Source organism: the organism of the source record quoted next, unplaced genomic scaffold (assembly GCF_019419815.1).
Source record: "Pyrus x bretschneideri cultivar Hongxiangsu unplaced genomic scaffold, Pyrus_bretschneideri_v1 Contig41, whole genome shotgun sequence".
NCBI classification, from domain to species: Eukaryota; Viridiplantae; Streptophyta; class Magnoliopsida; order Rosales; family Rosaceae; genus Pyrus; species Pyrus x bretschneideri.
In genome coordinates, this window is record NW_025999735.1 from 1,161,159 (window position 1) to 1,175,998 (window position 14,840).

Genomic DNA, 14,840 nt, shown 5'->3' on the forward strand with positions numbered 1-14,840 from the left:
AGCATATCCAAATAATTATCAAACAATAATTAGCTCCCATAATTGTCATAACATTCATCATAATTATTATTCATATTATTAAAAAGTTAATCAAACACATATATATCACAAACATCATCAATACACAAACCAAATCATAGTTAATTAGCATACGTGTGATATCCCGTCCTTAAAATTATTATTTTATTTTATTCTTGACGTATTTCGAAGATTTGATTGGAACTAGTTCTTTATTTCTCCAAATTTGAGAAAAACGAAGTGAGGGTTACTTTAGTCATTTCTAATTTTCTTGACCTTTTCGGTCAACTCTTGAATTGGTTAGGTAGAGTTTGATTCCATGAGCGCGTAGGCGTAAACAGATCTTATTTCCGAGTCCGAACGGAGAAGTTAGAGTCGTTTGAAGTTGGTGGCATTTTGGTAATATTACCAAATTGCTATAAATTAAATGGGAGGGAAACCTCCAGAAAAAAAGGGGGGGACAGTTTTTCGGAAAAATGGGGGAAAAGAGCTGCCTAACCCGTTTTTAGGGAAAAATTGACCCATAAACCCACCAAACTTGACCCACTTGTATCTTTTTCATCCGAGCTCCGTTTTGGATGATCTTGGTGTCCATGGAAAGCTCTTGGCGAGCCCTACATTTCTGTGATTTTAGATTTCCCCATTTCCTTTCCATCTTTGCAGCTCGAGGTCGCAAAGTCCACGACTTTTCCGGCGGTTTTATCATTTTTCCGGCGATTCCGGCAATGATTTCCTTCGAGTGAGGTATGAAACTTCATCTACTCTTCATAATCTTCGAGTAGGTATGCTTAGCTTGTGCTTTCGTACTCGTTTTAGAGTTGGGTGTTTAGAACACCTAGAAATATGGTTTTCTCCGGTGAAATTGGACGGTTTCCGGTTAGAAATTATCGTCGGCCTAGTTGTGAAAAGTGTTTCCCTTGTTGAGCTCTAGCTACCAAGTAAATTTGAGCTCCTCTAGTTAATGTTGAAATTCGGGGTTTGTAAACCCTCCACCTTGACTTCCACCGCGTGTGGAGGTGCGTGGGATCGTTCACGAGTGTTGTCTAGGTTTTAAATACCTTCTAGTGATCATGTGAACCTATGTCTAGCTTGGTTGCCAAAGATTCAATTGTTGGGTGTGGTGATCAATTTGGACCGCCACTTGTTTGTGTGATTGACGACAATTCGACCATTGGATCATAATGAAATTTTAGTATGTTATCCTCGAAGCATAATGTGGACTTTGAAAAGTTATGAATCATAAATCGGATTTGCGGATTGTTGTGGACCCCATCGTTGACCGAGAGTTGATTTTTGGTCAACATGTCTCGGAATGTTCTAAATAATAAAATTAGTACCATGGGAGACTTAAGTGAAGTCTAGTGGGCCTACATTGGTTGGAGAGTGACTTGAACATGTGTGATATGGTTATTACCTTGATTTCTTATATTGGTACCATCTGTGAATTTGACTTGATCTTATAATGTCATTCTATTGAAATGTGATTATATATTTATATATATTTATATATATTTAGCCATAGACCTATGTTTATCAAACATGATTTGGCTTGTGTACTGATGATGATCGTGGTAGGTGAATTGACGTGCATATTTGAAAGGTGTTTGAATTACATAGATGGTATGTTATGATGAAATGTGAGTGACTTTAATATGTGTGAATATGAAATGGCTTTATAATCATTTTTCCTATAAATTGTTAATTTTCATATTTAGCCAATGATATAGTTATATGAAGTGGGATTTGACGTGCATATTGGAACATGGTTTGTTTTGTATGAATGGCTTGATTTGATGAGGTGAGGGCTAGTGGTGGACCGTTAACCCATTGTCATGGGGTTTGTTGCTTTGAAACGTGTCAATGCTCGTTTCATTATTTCATTTCTTGTTTCGTTGAGCCTTTATAACTTGAGTAACTTGATTCATGTGTTGTTTCATCGATTGGTGGTTATGCAATGTACTCCGCGATTCCGTTGAGTGATGGTCTGAAATCCTTCCTACTCCACTCTGCGATTCTGTTGAGTGATGGTCAGGAATCGTATCTTGGTTTGGGTTCCGTTGAGTGATGGTCCGGAATCCCTCTTACTCCGTGATCCCGTTGAGCGATGGTCCGGGATTGTATCCACCTTAGTTCATTGAGTTTAGTTTGAGATGGTTGCAAAGGTGTAGGCTTTGGATGAACTATGTCGCCCTACTTCTACTTTCATTGTGTGTATGTGAATATGGATGTGAGATGCTATGGTTGTTTGGATTGAACTTTTGGATGTTTGGGTGACTCCCTCGGTGTTTTCAAAAGTTTGGTATTGATTTCTTAAGAAAGATTTATATTCAAGGTTTTTAAATTATGATTGACGGCTGGTTTTATTATTGTATCACATGCTTATTTTATTGTCCCTCACCCGAGCCTCTCTGCTTATCTGAGTGCCTGAGTTGCCAGTGCACCAATTCCATAATGTTGGCATTGACTTTACATATGACAGGTATGGGTAGATTATGGGAAACCACTTGATATTTTGGTTCCATTGAGTGGTCCGGAACCCAATGTTGTTGGATTCCGTTGAGTGGTCCGGAATCCTTGCTCTAGTTCATTCCGTAAGGTGATTTAGAATCCTAAATTCGAGTAGATGGGAATTACCCACAATAGATATTGTGAAAATAAATTAGAATTACCATGTTATTATTCTTAAACCCAAATTGGGAATTATGTAGAGTTCTTTAATTAAATTCGTGAAATGATATGTTATCTCACTGATTGCTTAACGAAATTAAATGTTAATATTGTACTTCGTGATTCCTTGACATGTTACAAGCTATGTATTGAAATATAATGTTGGAAGTATAGTGATTAGTATGATGAAGTGAAATGTGATTTGAGTTGTGTATTGGAAATGGCTGTGACATGTGATTGAAACGCATATTGAATTGCTTGGGAGATGTGAGTTATAGTAAATGACCGATGACCCATTGTGATGTGGATTTTGCTCAATATTGCTTCGTTCGTTGAGTTTCGTGAATTGGGTAACTTGAATCATGTCTTGTTCCTTCGAGCCGTTGTTATGTTTCTTGGACTTCCGTTCAATTCGGTTGGGTGGATTGGAACTGAGTTCTGTTTGGATTCCGTTGAGTGATGGTCCGGAATCCCCTTTGGAGCCTTAGTCCGTTGGGTGGTCCAAAATCCCCTTTTCCAAAGATGTAGTCTTCAACTGAATTGTGTTGCTCTAGCCTTGCGTTTCGACTTGTTGTATGTGTTATTGATGATGTGATGGTTGACATTATTGATTGAGGTGATTATGGAATGACGTTGCATATGAGTGAGGTCATCATGAGTATTTTAGTTGATTAATACTTCTAGAGATTAATGTGTGCTTTGTTAATTCTTAACTATGTTACACACTATGAAATGCGATTGTATGTGGAAAACATGATGAATTATGTGATGGTTGAAGTGGAAAAAGTAAATCGTCATGTGGGATTGATATGTTGGATACCATGGTTATGGTTACGACTAGACTCGTTGATAAATGTGGCTAGAGAATGGTATTGTACATCGTTGGTTCTTGAAAATGATATATGTTGTGAATTGCGGTATCATGTTGTGACATAATTGCCTATATATTGTTGGAGGGGAAATCATGATTTTCATATGGGTTGTTATGTAACCCAGAGTCAAGTAATTTCATGCTTGTCGAGTTCTATTGATTGATTGAGAAACGTTATACCTTTCGACTTAATTGGAGTGTGTTATATGTCAATTATTGTGCATGACGAACTACGAATGGCTTGATCCCTGTTTAGGGTACGTAGGCAGTCTAACGGGGAGGTTAGATGCAGCCATAAAGCATACGAAAATAACTATGTGATTCGATTATTGTGTTGTGCTTGCCCATATCTCGGAGGTGAGATATGATAGATACGGATTTTTGGTGACGTCACGTGTCAATTCTGGACGTATGTCGGGATTGGGGCGTGACAATAGGTCTATGGCTAAATATATAAAATTCACATTTTAATAGAAATCATAATTATAAGACCAATTCATATTCACAAATGATACTAATATAAGAAATTAAGATAATAATCATATTTCATATATTCAAGTCGCTATCAAACCAATATAAGCCCACTAGATTTTCACTAGTAATACCCTAAGGTCCGTAAACCATATCTACAATAGCATACTAAAATTTGGTGTCAATTCAATGGTAAGATCGTCAATTGTTAGAACATTCAAGTGGTGGACCTTATCGAAAATATACTCAGCCAACAACATTTCATAAATCGAATGTTACATATCGGAAAATTTGACTTTTTCCAAAAATTCTCAAATTTCACAAGAATAAAGATCTCAACAAGTAGAGTAAACTTTATACTTACAGCCAAGACTAATTTGGCCGGAAAACACCACAAACTAGCCACGAACCGCCGGAACCCTAAGGTGGGTGTTCTTCAATTCGACTTCCTTGGTGTTCCTACGCCCTAACCACCAGTTGGGTCTTGTTCCTGGAGGGAAGTTGATTAAGGGTGATGGTGCATGGTGATACTCACCGGAATGACGAATCGCCATCGAGAAGGTTCTCCGGTGGAGTTCTACCAGAATTAGACCTTAAAAACCCTTGATTTTTGGTGGAGATGGAAGGAGGAAGATAGCTGAGTAGTTTGCAGGTGATGAATGGGTGCAAAACGCCTGAAAAATGAAGGATTTTAGCTTGAAATTGGGCGGGTCGAAACCGTTTTTTGTGGGTGCACATGTTGACAAATGAGGGGGGGAGAACTTCAGCTTCTCTCTCCTCTCCTCATTCGTTCTTTTCTAATCCTCCTAGCCGGTTCCCTTAACCCAATTATATATTTGGGCCTTTTACCCTCTAGTGGAAATTAAATAATTTTCATAACCTAAAGTTTCACAACTTCAAACATCTGCAACTATACCGTTATAATCCGGACTCACAAACGGTTTTCGCCTATGCGCTCGTGGCTTTGAGACCTATTCGAAAACGTTACTTGTGACCTCGAAAGGTCAATGAGTAAATAATAATTTTCCAAACTTCACTCTTCATAACTAGTTTAATTGAAATCTAATTTCAAATAAATTAATATAAATTCTCGAAAAATAATATAAAATCTCAATAATACAAATACGTAGATTATAACAGTGAAATCCGGAAACGGGATTTCACACAATCACTTAGTAATACGGTTTAGTGATATTCTTCTTCATTTGTAAGTAAGAGATCTTATCTTCGATTCTCGCAAAAGTTGAGTTTGAACACATTATTACTAGTTTATTGTGAGACTAAGTCATCCCCTCTCCTTATTGTAGATAACATCATTTGTTCAAAAAAAAATGTCAATATATGTCACCATAATAGTTAATGAAGTTAATAAAAATGATCACAAGTGAAATACGGGACAATTCGAGGACGAAAGCAACAATTAATAGAGTTTAGAGATCAAAACTAAATTTATGGTATAGTTTAAAGAACTTTGTTACACTCAACTCTTATAAAAATAACAACTAGCATTCACTTAATGACTTTCGGAATTTAAAACTTTAACTGCTTGTGCTGTCAACTATAAATAGAAAGATAAAAAAAATGACGAATCTTCAAATTAATAAGTGGTGGTTCAATTGTAGTGGGTATTGGTAGAGATTATTGTTTTAAGAGTGATATTAAATTCACCCCATTATTCTATTTTCTCACTACTTTAAATTAAATAGAATATTTTGTTGATAAATTTGCCTCACATAAAATGACTTTAAAGGACCTAATCAAAAAATTATTTTAATAAAGGAAGCTTCTAAATAAAATTAAAAATGAAACAAATGCTCGTCAACCCCGTAATCAACCTTGGTAGTCAACCCATCACCCAACTTCTCCCTCCCAGCCAACCCATCACTGGCTTGATGCCTTGGCTGAGGAAGTCTGAGGCTAATTTAAGTATGGGACTGCCATGTTCTTGTGCTGGATATGATGTAGATGAAGTTCTTTGTGCACTTCATGTTTCCCATCTCTCACACACAATAGCTTGTCATATTCATTCGAATTCGATGACTAAAAATTATGTACAGAGAAGGCCTAGATGGGTGGAGGTAGGAGACTTGGGAGTCGTGATGGTTAGACCTAGCATTTTAGACTTAATCCGTAAACTCGACCCAACCCGCCTGTTAAAATTATTATTTGAGTGGATGTTTAACCAGTCGGGTCATTAACGAGAAAACCCGATAATTACCCGTTAAATAACGCGGTCATTTTGTGTCTGCTGCATGACCTGTTAACGTTTGTAAATTGAGAGTGTTTGCGTAATTTCAATAAGGAATAAGATTCGGAGACAACCGTCGTCCTGACCTCCACTCTCCTATTCTTCTTCTACATCAAATCTCTCATATTCTCCAATTACAAATACACAATTGAATAGCCAACAATCAAAGGAGATTGCTTTTTGCAGAAGTAGCTTATTTCAAAAAGCAACAATGAAGAAGAAGAACAAAGAGTAGCTGCTAAACCCTCCTCCCTCCTCGAAAGCAATATCCACGGCGGAGGCACTGGTGGTCCACCTGCTTTCTGGCTTCGGGTTGGCTATACCTTTCTGGGTGGCCCACAATGTCCATTCCATCCTTCTCATACTTCTCATACTCTCCGTTTGATCTAGTGGGTACCTTCTTCATTTCTAAAATTTGAATTTTTTTGAATTTTTTTTTTCTTTCAATTCTTTATGATTATATTGTTTTTTTATTTTTATTTTTATATTTGTTTTGGGTTTTTGTTTGGAAATTGTTATTAGTATTTTAAAAATCTCATTATGTACTCCTCATAAGTACATTTTTCATTCTAATTATAAAAAGTTTGAAGCGCAAATGAGATTTTTAGAGTGTTAATAATAATTTTTTTTTTTTTCTTTTGAAGGTTTTTGAATGCCCAGATGTGATTCTTCTTTACAGCCGGCATAGGAAGGACAATGAACGATGGTCAATAAGTTATGCTTTTATTATTATGTTTGGTAGCTGAAAAACGGATGTAAAATGTGGGTTAGTGTGGGAAAATGAGATTGTATTTCGTTTTCTTAGCAACCCAATACAAAATACATGTAATTAGTATTGGAATGTAAAATTAAAAAAAAAAAAAATTGTTAATGGGTGAAATGGGTTAAACGGGTGACTCATTAGCTTAACGAGTTAGGTTTTGGTGACCCGTTAATTTAACGGGTTAAATTCGAATGACCCATTATCTTAACATGTCAGGTTAAAACTGATCTGAACCCAATAAAACCGACCAATTTACAAGTCTAGTGGTGGTTCTACAAGATTTGGGATTGGGGTTGGCTCTGGGTGTTGGTGGGAAGGCGCAGCGCTGTGTTGGTGGTGGTTGTGCGGGTGTATTTTGGGGAAATCATTGTGTGGCTTATTTTTGCACACTCCAACATGTGGTTGGGAGTTTTTTTAATATAAGATGAAATGTCGATTTAGTCACTGAATTATCATCTCAATGAAATTTAGGCATCTGAAATATTTTTTTGATAAAATAAATCCCTAAATTCATCAAAAAATTGCTAATTTTATCCCTAATATTATAATCAAAGCTATTTTTATCCAATTATTCGTCAACTTAAGTCATTTGACACAATTTAGATTGTAATACCGTTCTTTTTTTTTGCCTATAAGCCCTTATCATTTCTTATAAATTGCGAATCTAACGTAATTTACCCTCCAAAGTTAACTCCATACACTATTTCTATATGAAAAATATTCATCTATTTTCCAATATATATCACATGCAAGTAACATGACTTATGGATCTAATTTATATTAAGGATGCAATTGGCATATTTTTATAATTCAATGATAGACTTTTCTGAAAAAATAGTTTATGGATCTAATTTTCACTCAGGTGATAATTTAGAGACTAAATTGGTAATTCACCCTTTAATATATAATCTTATTTTAGGAATAATGGTGGGTGTAAAAATAGTATTATATTTTTCTTGAGTAATGCTACACTTACCATTTATTTGTACCATCTTTTGTATTATCTCTTTAATAGAGGTAAGGCTCGCCAACCCATGTGGGTCTCATATCTATTAGAGAGATAATACAAAGAGGTGATAAAAATATGATTTCTTTATTTTCTTACTTTTAACGGTGAATGATAAAAATAAGTAGTAAAAATATCGTTTGTCTAGAATTGTGGGTGACAAAGCAAGTGGGGTGAGGAAATAAGAAAGAGGAGTGGACATAGTAATACTTTATTTTTATTTTTTATTTTTATATAATTTGCACTTGATTATTAAATTTCAAGAACTTCAATTTTCAATTAATTTCCTATATAGCGACATAAGAGTTGAATTATTGGTTTCATATCCATTTTCCAACATTATGACAAATCTTCAAATTAGTAAGTTCTGGTTCACTAGTAGTGGGTATTCGTATAGACTGGTAAACGTGCCCACGCTGTGCTGCGAGTTTTAAAATCGTATAAAATATGTAGAAAATTATAATGTGTATATATACTATTTATATACATATGAAATCTATTTACAACCCTAAAATAAGATTTCAACTTCGACATAACAAAAATAGTTTGCAGAAATCTTAGCAAGAAACAACTATATACATGAAAGGATCCCCTATAATGAATAGTTTGCACAACCCAAGATGATATAGCAAGAAATGAAGAACGAAAAAACTTTCCTTCTGTAAAAATGAAAGTCGTAATAACAACATGAGTTCTAGACATATTTGAAGTGTCGAATATAGAAGCACACTTATTAGCTATTGGATTATACCTCGTAAATGACAAACAGTCAATTTCCGCACCATTTTTCTAGAGCTTCATAGTTGGCATAGTCTGGAGCTACGTAACAAATCTCTCCACTTCTTTGAGATAGTTTCGAGCAATCTGTGGTTCCCAGGGGGCACCTTTGCTTAACATCTCAATGCCAATTCATCAGGAAATCTAGGAATAAGACATTGGTGCAAAGATTCTCTATATTCCAAAAGATTGTTAAATAAAACCAACCAAATACTCGAAACCGAAAAAGAGAAAAACTACATGCGTACAAAGCTATAGATAAGATAAAATTCAGTTCTTTGCGAAACCAAAAAAAATTGAAAAAAAAATAAAACCCAACGAAATAAAAAATGAGTATATGCAATAATAGTCATAATAAGAGTGAGTTCATCAGCTGAAATTTAGTATTTCAGATTGGCCCATTCATCACTTCTATAAAATTTCAATCATGGCATTGCCACTTAGCAAAACTAATATCTTAGTATGAATAAACTGAAAAGCTATATCATTGTAACCCGAATCAACTTATCCAATCAGAAAAGTAGTGTAATATCTTTAGTGGAACATAACCTGGTCAATCCAGCTAGTTTTGTGCGAAACTCATTGAAATCTTTTGATGTCCTTATCATTGAGGTAAACTTGTAGCTCATTTTCTGCACATTGATGAACCCATTCCAACCCAGGCTCATCTTCACCTGCAGAAACATAAATAAATTAGGACAAAGCAACATGATGCCTTGTCTCTCTTTGAGCTTTGAGAAAATGACATACCTTGCAAATACTTAAAACAACTTGGCATGTTCATGCTCCAGCAAATAACATCCATCAGCATATGTCAATTTTAGTACTCGACTACATTCAACTATCTGAAAATGGAGAAAATTTAATAATAATAAAAAAAAAAAAAGAAAAAAAAAGCAATACTCTTGATAGAAAAGTGTGGTAATTTGTGGTGCACCTGTAGCCAGACCTCTGTAATGAACTTCAACTGTGACTCAAGTTGGCACTGCATATCGCTCAACTTCTCAAGCTACAGTAACAACATCAATAGTATACATAACTCAAAAAAACGAAAACAGTAGAAACTGAAGGAGAAAATTGTATATATAGAAAAGACACTGCATTAAGCATAAAGCCAGGGACAAAAACCACACAATTGACATTCACATCAATCAGCTATACCAGAATCACTAACCAAGAAAGACATGATAGTAAAATGTTTTACTTACATGCATAGTGCATCTGCTGTAAGTCTGCACGTGCTTTTCGCCAGGACTGCAGTGAAGGGAAGGGAAAAAAAATTACTTTAACATGAATTATTTAATAAATACCATAGATTGTCATGAAGAACATGTATTTTGAAATTATAGATACAATTTATACCCGAAAAAGTAGATAATAGAAACTGCTAAAGCATCAATTGAAAAAATAAAAAGCATCTGCACAAATTTTGACTGGTTTCGTCGTTTTTAGCAGAGTAAATTGTAGCAATAGTCCCTCAACTTTAATCAAATTAGAGCAATGGTCCCTCAACTAAAAATTCATTACTATTGGTCCCTCAACTTATCAAAATGTGTAGTTATAATCATTTTCATCAATTTCGTCAAAATTTTGTAAAAATAAGTTATGTTGGAATAACCATTTATATAATAAGGGTCCCTCAACTCATCAAAGTGTGTAATTATGGTCATTTTCGTCAACTACGTCAAAATTTTTGTCAAAACGAGTTATGCTAGAATGATCATTGCTATAATTGGGTTAAAGTTAAGAGACCATTTCTCCAGTTGAATTAAAGTTGAGGGACTAATGGTAATTGATTTTGAGTTGAGGGACCATTGCCCTAATTAAGTTAAAGTTAAGGGACCATAGCTACAATTTACTCTTTTTAGCAAGAAAGTCAGAAAGAGAAAACTTCATCAAAAGAACTCAAGAACAGTGATGGGGGGATGCCCTTTTTGAGATCAGCAAATGGAAGCAAATGGGTTTTTCCACTGCTCTCGTCGGCTTTCCACCACTTTTCTTTCCACGATGACCAACACGTGTAGATGTGGAGCAGAAAAAAAAGAAAAAAGCGATTGCAGGAAATGGAAGGTAGAGAATGAAACAGCAGAGAAATCCAACAGGAAAGGCCATCGATGAAGAATGCGTGGCCAGCGAGGACAAAGTGGTCATTTCAATGTGTAAAAGAGGGCACACAACAGGTGATCAAGAAGAAACCGAGGGGCAAATCCGTCCAGACACTATTAATGAACAATGGGGTCCCCAACTGGGTTTTAGTATATATAATTTAATATTTTAATTTTGCACTTGAATTATTGATTTTTTAATGACTAAAATTTTCTATTAATTTCCTATATAGCGACATAAGAGTTGAATGATTTGTTCATATACATATTCTAGCGTTATGACAGCTGGCTATACAAGTTTATCAAGTCTCCTTCACATCAACATGACATCCTGCTTATTTTCTGGATGACTACACACATGATATATGTAATTGGAAAGGGATCTTCTCCAGATCCCTTCCATCAAATCCTCTATATTCATAAATTCGGGTTTTTGAAACTTGATACAACAGTTACAAAAAAGAGACTCTTTTAAAAGTTATAATAATTTTAACCATTTGATCAAATTTTTAATGTCCAAATTTATAAATTAAGAGGATTTGATGGAAGGGATTCGAATATTGCTACTTTCGTCTTCCATTCAAAAAATTATATAGTACTTCAAAATATTTTATATTACGTAATTTTTAATTGTTCAATGTTACATGATGTACAAACACAATGGGGAAATAATTGTAATTTCACCATAGTAAAATATTAGCACCTGGATTGTTTGTCCTCCCCATCTCATACCTTTCCCATCCCCTTCTATATTATGTGGTTACGGTTAAGCCACGTCAATATTTTATATTAATTTTTTTTATAGAAATAATAAGACAAAAAACAATATAAATATAAAATGTTGACGTGGCTTAACCGTGATCACAGAAATAAGAAGAGATGGGAAGGGTATAGGATGGGAAGGACAGACAATCCACGTCCAAAAGATTAATACGCAATTCTGCATAGCCCAGCATGTAGAAGGCTACATGTGATGACGTGGGCACCATTCCACTATACAATGCAATTTACCATTTTCATCTGTAGAAGAAGATTAAGTAAATAAATAATAAACGAAGTAATCGTGTCTATAAATACAAAATTTTGAGATTGCTGTCAATAAGTTGGCTAGAAACTCATTTTTCAACAACCTGATGCCCCATGTGATTTAGCATTTGGATCAAATAAAAAAGCTCATACTTTATCTTTTAAACATTGTAATGTCATACATCAACTTACGATTTATTATAATATAAGATCTCTGTTAAAAATTTTTGTCAAATCGATTGTTAAGTGATAATGGGGCATTGAGCGCGCCCACTTCCACACCCATTTATTAAAAAATAAAAAAGAGAAAATGACATTATAACATCTCAACTTTGAGTCACGTAACAAACTCATACCTCATCTTTAAACATTGGAATGTCATACATCAACTTACAAATTTATTGCAATGTCGGACCTCGTTTGCTTACCCATCAATTTGTCTATTAACTGTTAGCGTGGTAGGTGTTGAGCCCACTAAAACTCCACGTTGCTGACATGTCCAAGTTTCGGTGTGTGTGTATACATACATACATACATACATACATACAGACATACACAATTGGAACAACTTAATTAAAAGGGTAACTGAAAAACTAAACCATAGCATTACGTTGATTAATGATAAATTAACTTAAATTTCAACAATGAGTGGATAGCTAACAGAGGCTTTCTGATCAAGTGATCATGCGACCTGCTGAGGCTTACTGATCAACTTAAAAGACTTACTGGTCAAGTGCTTGCTTGAATCAGATTCAAACCCCAACATAATAGAATAAAATAAAATTATTTTCATAGCTATTACAGCCAGTGCAATGTCGTCGAGGAATCAAATGTGCTAAATAATTGGTGTAGATTCCCACGCTAAAGTGCTAAATAATTGCCATGAAAATTAAGTTTTAATTTAAGATTGACGTCAACTAAGACAGCCATTTCTTACCAACCATATACCAGACTAAGTCCTCACTTTTGGTCTTTTTTAATTGCATTTCTCTGTCGTACCACGTTATCTTTCTCATGCATTATTTATCTCATCTTCTTCTGCTAAGAGAGTTATTCTTCCCATTGCCCTTCTGTTGTCTGGTTTTGGTTTCTTCATCACAGCAACCTTCCTTTGCTTAATCTACTTTCCTTTACTTATAAAAGTGAAAAGTCGAATCCGAAAATCAAAAGAAAAAAAATAATATTACGTTCTGTCAATTTCGTTGTTTCCCGTGCCTCTCGATTTCATTTTTTGACAATTTCAATTTCCCATTACTCAGTTTTACTTAGAAAGGGAAAAGAAGGCATACGTACGCAGTTAGCTTTATAAGCAAACAGCTTGTGCTTCAGTGTTCTACAGGCAAAGTAATTTGGAGACACAAGGTATTAGGTGCGTCTTTTGATTTTTCCTTGTTTTTTGTTTCATTCCTCTGCTCATTATGAGTTTTTTAGTTGTTTGCGTGAATTTGTTCGTTTTGTTTAACCCATATTATTGCTTTGCCAGTCAAGTTGAGATCAAGTTGAACAACTGTCAAATCTGAAACGTATACGTTGATGATGAGATGCTAGGATGTTATGGGGAACACTGATAGATAGTCAACCCTTTGGTTAAAGCGGCGCCCCCAGGGTCCTAAACCCTAAAATCTTTGATCTAAAGTCTACGAACTTCAGGTTCACATACGTAAGTTTCTGCAAGTCACACATAGTACCAACAATAACATATTTAAAATACAAAACTGAATTCTAATCCTTAAAAAAAATATAACTTTCAAACTAAAACATTGTGTAAGATTAAAATCAAATTTAGTCCCTTAATACATTTAGTAACCTCATAATTATATTATTTTTCTTTTTCTTCATTTAATTATATATATATATATATATATTTTTTTTTTTTTTTGTTATGGTTGTTTAGGTAAACTATGTTTCAATACACTTTGTGTTCTGCATTTATGTAGATTAATTCATTTAATATATTTTAGTATAGTTATTTCGGTATAAATTTTGGTACAGACATTTAAGTACATCTTATATTTTGGTACAAACATTTAGGTACATCAATTCATTTTAATATATTTTCGGTATTCGGCGTTTCCAAAATGGATCCTATCAAATATTTCACATTTTCTATGATCATCTTTATTTTAGGTATTTGAATGTAGGAGGAGGTGAAGGCCCTTTATTGAAGTCTGGCCCTACAGCTCAACCTGGGAAGTGCGGTAATCAAGGTAGATTAATTCATTTAATATATTTTAGTATGGTCATTTCGGTACAGACATTTAAGTACGTTAATTTAATATAATATGTTTCGGTATCGACATTTAAGTACGTCATAAACATTTAGATACATCAATTCCTTTTAATATATTTCGGTACACTTATATATTTACATGTTTCTTATTTGTCATTATTTTTATTTTTTGAATGTTTTTTCATTTAGGTACATTTATAAGGATATAATTGGAGGAAGTTAAATAAATTAATAAATTAAAATGTGCATATTAACAAATTCACATATTTAATGGGAGACATTAATTGAATATTATACACATTAAACATCAAAACAAAAACAGAATATGCATTGGAATTTGAATTAAACTACACATCTAGAAGCTAAATAAATACGCAATCTAACATCAGATTTTAATTAAATATCAAATTTTCGAAGTATTAAAGTTCAAAAACTTCTATTTAAAATTTATGACAATCCAACGATTGTATTGGCATGTTCACGAAATGGAACGACGGTCAATTACGATTTTTTCAACCAAACATTTGAATATGGAAAATAAATCCAAGAAATAAGTTCATAAGATAGAGGACCACTCATTGACACTGGAACATGCTACAATTATTAGTCCTCGCCTTGCGACTTGCAGTGGTTTGACGATCGGGGCGAATCTCTGCCA

At 34.2% G+C, this 14,840-nt stretch overlaps 1 long non-coding RNA gene across 1 annotated transcript; it reads right to left on the bottom strand.

The window, feature by feature from the left end:
• Positions 1-9,141: 9,141 nt before the first annotated feature.
• On the bottom strand, positions 9,142-9,836 carry LOC125469303. Its single transcript, XR_007251646.1, has 3 exons — positions 9,759-9,836; positions 9,572-9,666; positions 9,142-9,495 (listed from the first exon to the last, which is right to left on the bottom strand). It is a non-coding gene; the product is annotated as an uncharacterized LOC125469303 (long non-coding RNA).
• Between the last annotated feature and the right edge of the window lie 5,004 nt (positions 9,837-14,840).